This window comes from Mastomys coucha, unplaced genomic scaffold (assembly GCF_008632895.1).
Source record: "Mastomys coucha isolate ucsf_1 unplaced genomic scaffold, UCSF_Mcou_1 pScaffold16, whole genome shotgun sequence".
Classification (NCBI taxonomy): domain Eukaryota; kingdom Metazoa; phylum Chordata; class Mammalia; order Rodentia; family Muridae; genus Mastomys; species Mastomys coucha.
In genome coordinates this window covers 33,663,016-33,668,111 of record NW_022196898.1, presented here as the reverse complement: position 1 = coordinate 33,668,111, position 5,096 = coordinate 33,663,016, and positions in this window count along the sequence as shown.

Genomic DNA, 5,096 nt, shown 5'->3' with positions numbered 1-5,096 from the left:
TCTGCTCTGCTCTGCTCTGCTCTGCTCTGCTCTGCTCTGCTCTGCTCTGCTCTGCTCTGCTCTGCCCTCTCTCCTAACACCCTATATTCAGGTCTAATGCCTTCAAAGTCAAAGCTAAATGCTGACTTCACCAAGAATCTCACCTTGGTGAATCTTCACCACCTCAGAATTTCACATTTTCCCTGCATGATAAGGCACTAATCTCTGTCTCTGTCTCTGTCTCTGTCTCTGTCTCTGTCTCTGTCTCTCTCTCTCTCTCTCTCTCTCTCTCTCTCTCTCTCTCTGTCTCTCTGTCTCTCTCTCTCTTCCCCCCTGCCATGTGTGTATTCACAGATGTCAGGTGTTTTCTTCAATTGTTTCCCACCCTCCACCTTTATTTTTTTTTATTTTTATTTTTAAAGACTGGGTTGCTCAATCAGGTTGAGCCTGATTGGTCTAGTCTAGCTTGCCAGCAAACCTCAGGGATTCTCCTTGTCCTCTGCGCACTGGGGTTGTAGGTGTACGCTACTGCAGCACTGGCATTTATGTGGGTGTTGGAGAATCAAACTCGAGGTCCCCGAGCTTACACAGTAAGCACTTTTCTTACTGAGTCATCTCCCCAGCCCCGTATCTTTCTGCCCCTCCCTGATTGTGGTTTCCTCAAAGGAGGAGCTAAATCTTTGTCACAAACCCACCTGGCTTCACTGCTAAGTTGTTTTGAACAATGCTATGCTCACCGGCTTTTATCAAACAAACACAACTGGGGTTAGTGGAAATGGATTTCTGCTCGTGTTATTTAGTGTGCAGACAGCACATCCTAAGTATTTTTAAGTGTACTCATTGAGACGTGCTTTATGAGCCACACAACTGACCATTAAAAGGATGCCAGCAAATGTTTTTTCTGTGTGTTTTTATTGTGAAGCCTTCTGCGCAATCTAACTTTAGAGTATTTTGTCTTTCTAAAAGAAATTCTATTCCCCAATTAATAGTACTGTCCCTTCCAACCAGCCTACTCCTAACCTATGCTGGACCTGTTACAGATTTATCCACCTGTTCAACATTTCACAGAAATGGAAATATACGATATATGATCTTCATGATTTAAATTTCATGCTGATGAAACATTCTGAGATTTCTCTTTTGAAGAGGTCAGCTCCTTTAAATCAATCTTTGGCAAAACTCACTGTAGGAGGGAAAGATCATCAATCAGGCAGGAGGAACACAGCCTGACCTTTTTGAGGGCGTTTGTGTTTTAAGGTGGAATAACAACACCATCGAACAAATAAATGGCTCCTGCTTAAAAAGCAAATGTTTGGGGAGAATACAAAGCATAACACTGGACAGCTACCCTCTCCCAGGCTGTCTCTAACCACTGGACTCTTCTGGTCCCTCCACATGCCCTGAGTGGAGAATTATCAAGTTCTCGGAGCAGGCCTAATGCACCTTCTCTCATTCATAGGATGTGGGACAGAATTTCTAAGAATTAAATCCATCCTCTTTTAGGCAGATAACAACAAACCTTCATGAGCAGTCTCATGCTTAAATCTCTCTCCAATTGGGATGTGACTTACAGTCTGCTAGTCTGTCAACAGCCATGCAGAAGTTGCCACTCATCGGCATGCACTGCTTCTGCAAGTTCCTGGGTCGTTTACAAGTCCATCTGCATGTGGAATCTGTGATTTGACATGACCCTTCTATATAACCCATTGAGCCAGATATCCTGGAGGATCATATGATCTGAAACCAAGTCACAACCATAAGATAGTGCAGCTGCGAGGTAAAAGATCATTCAGAAGACACGGCATCTACATACCAAAAAGCTTTAGGAATAGGTTTATACTCCCAAACATGAGTTCCCTTCTACAAAGTGGGTCTTAAGGCCAATCAGATAGCTGTTGGTTACCCCGAAGATATTAGTGCCACCATTACACTCCTAGGCTCATCTTGCTAATTGTTTTATTGCAGTTTCACATATTTTATAGCTGGGTAGGACCCTGGCTAAGTTTTCTCCCTTGGTTTCCTGCATAGCAGTTCTGACACTGTGAGAGCTTCTAGGTCAGTACCAATTTGATTCCTTTAAGTCTGGTGACCAAAGTGTGTGGTGTCATCAGCAATCAGATCTTACCCTCAAGTCCTGGCAGCCAGCCGAGAGCAGTGGCAATAGCCTGCATCATTTTGAGGGGGCCTCAAGAGCATAGACAAGAATCTGTGATCTGGAGAGACCGCACACAGGTCCTAGAGGAGAACTTACTACTGCTATTGTCTTGCTAAGTGGATATAGCATCCAACTGTCTTCTCAAGGTTTACCCTCATACCCACAGGGAAATGCACCTCTTGCTCCTCATCAAAGCATCCCCTTTTGCAGCAGATGGAAGGCTATTACAGAAAGCCACAACTAGTCAACACACAGAGAATAGCTCATCCCTAAATAGGATATCTATAACACAACTCCAATATCCCAAGACTCATGGAACATCATGGAAGAGGAGATAGAAGAGTTACAAGGACCAGAGCCTTGGAAGACCGCTATGAAATAGTCTGCTTATTTGACAGGAATGTTGCTTCCATGGACTCTCGACAGGTATGGTGACCGGCACAGAGCTCTACCAGTCAACATTCTAACATGGATGGGGGAAGGGATCACAAGGCCTCAGCTATAGGCAATTGAGGGCTCCTGGAGGTGTGTGTGGTGGGGAGTCAGTTTTCTTCAAGGTTGAGTCCTCCCCATAGATTGCTCATGTCCCAGGGGCCAGTCCCAACTCATGTGCACACAGGCAACTCTAATTGGACTTAATGTTTGTATATAAAAAATAATTATAGAAGAGGGCATGAATTTGAAAGGGGGTATAGGGTATATGGGAAAAGTTGGGGGACTAGGGGTGAATATGATAAAAATGTACTTATTTCATACATTGTACTTATGTATGAAATTCTTAAAATGTGTATATATAATAAATAAAAATTAGAAGTTTTAGAAATGTCCTAGATCCAAATTTTCCTTTTCTTTCTTTCTTTCTTTCTTTCTTTCTTTCTTTCTTTCTTTCTCTTCTTTTCTTTTCTTTTCAAGATTTATTTATTTTATATATGTGAGTACACTGTTTCTGTCTTCAGACACATCAGAAGAGGGCACCAGATCCCATTACAGATGGTTGTGAGCCACCGAGTGGCTGCTGGGAATTGAACTCAGGACCTCTGGTAGAACAGTCAGTGCTCTTAACTGCTGAGCCATCTCTCCAGCCCCAAATTTTCCTTTTCTATGTAGCTCCAGCTGTCCTGGAACTCTATGTAGACCAGGCTGGCCTTGACCTCACTGAGATCTGCCTGTCTGTCTCCAGGTGTGTGCCACCACGCCCAGCTCATTTTTTTTTTCCTTTTTATGTTTGCACAGGAGTGAAGCATGAGGTGCAATGGCTCAGTTGTTGAGAGGGTTGGCTGTTCTTCCAGAGGACTTGAGCTTAGTTCCCTGTACCCACACTGGGGGAGCGGTAACTCCAGCCTGTAACTCCAGGTCCAATGTACCTGCCACCATCTTCCGAACTTCTCAAGCACCTGTTCACACGTGGCACACACACATGCATACACACATGAATAAAAATGAATCTTTTTTTAAAAAGTGAAATGCAATTTTAGAAATCCATGACTAGGCTGGAAGGAGCATCCCAGGACTGATGACAAATTAAAAAGCTTGTGTTGGAGTTTAAGTGGCAGGTATCTGTGTCTATCTTCATGGGCACATAAAAAAAAAAAGGATACCTTTTATGCTTAAATGTTGCATCGTAAGGCCAGCAAATCCCCGCTGTGTTGTCTCCTTCTATGTCCCCTGGGAATCTGGGGAGAAAGAAACCAAACAGGGTTGTCAGAGAGCCGAGCCAGGAAAGCTCAAAAGATGAGCCCCAGTTGAAGAACCGCTAAGGGGACATCTCACACCTGGTGCTTGTATTGAGAACAGCAACAACAGAAGCCACGACAGAGACAAGCAAGCTGGGATACAGAAGATTCTAGTGGGATTCCTTTTTCCGAACGCTGGCAAGCAGCCCGGAGACAGCTCTACAAGCTCCCGGAATCCGCTGGAGGATTGCAGAACTCTATAAACTATACGCTGACATCACCCTTGTCTGGGCAGAGACAGGAGCAGCGGCTGCCCAAGAAGGGCTTTTCAGCATCCCTAATGAAGCAATCACCATAAACCCGAGTGAGAGAGGGAGTATGTTCACCCTGGCTCCTCCGCCCAGGAGTTCCACGTCCCAGCCACCAATTAACTTTAGAGTTCCATCTGCCTTTCCTGCCAAGCTCTCCCATAAAGGAATTTATCACCTTCTGTTCTGCTTTTCTTCCCAAATGTGAATCAGAAGTGCGCAGCACTGTTTAAAAAGGCACTTTCAGCAAATCTGATTGCTCTCCAAGCACCTTCACACAGAACTAGCAAGCTCTTCTGCCTGCCCTCTCGTGCCTTTATTAACGATGCTGCCTCAAAGCTGGCTGTTCCACTGAGCCAATAAGAAGAAGCCCTTGTTTCTGAGGCAGGCACTGCCTCAGAAAGGGACTCTTATCTCTTTACTGAGTCCTCAAAGCAATCCCTTAAGATCCTTGCCTTTACTCCTCCTGTATCGCAGAAGAAGAAACTGAGGCATAGCCTGAGTTAAGGAAAAGACCTAGTCACTCAGCTCCAGGCAAAAGCGTTGGTCTGGTAGACCCTGGCTAGCCTCCCTTGTGTGAGCTTCGCAGTGCTCCACAAAACTGTCATTTGGTGTAATAATGAGTCAAACAGAGAAGCCGTGGTTGAAATGGGACCAGACACTGCCCTTGTTGGTCCTTCTTCCTGGCCTGTGAAGTGGCCTTGGGGACTTGGGAAAGGGACTAGGAGATGATGTGGGTGTTGGAAATCACAGCTGGGAAACCTCTCCCTAAATGCCTCTTGCTATTGATGAGTTGCCCAGGACCCCAGAGAAGCATCTGGGTTTCCAAGGCTTCTAGCTTGTCTGGGCCAGAGCTCTGTTCGGGCCAGGCTCTCCAGACACGCCTCTGCTCGCCTCTGCTGGGCTCCCTGGCTCTGTCCCAGCATGCTGCCTCCGCATGTCAGTTAGCGCCTGCAACTCTGTCTTAATGAGGACAAACAA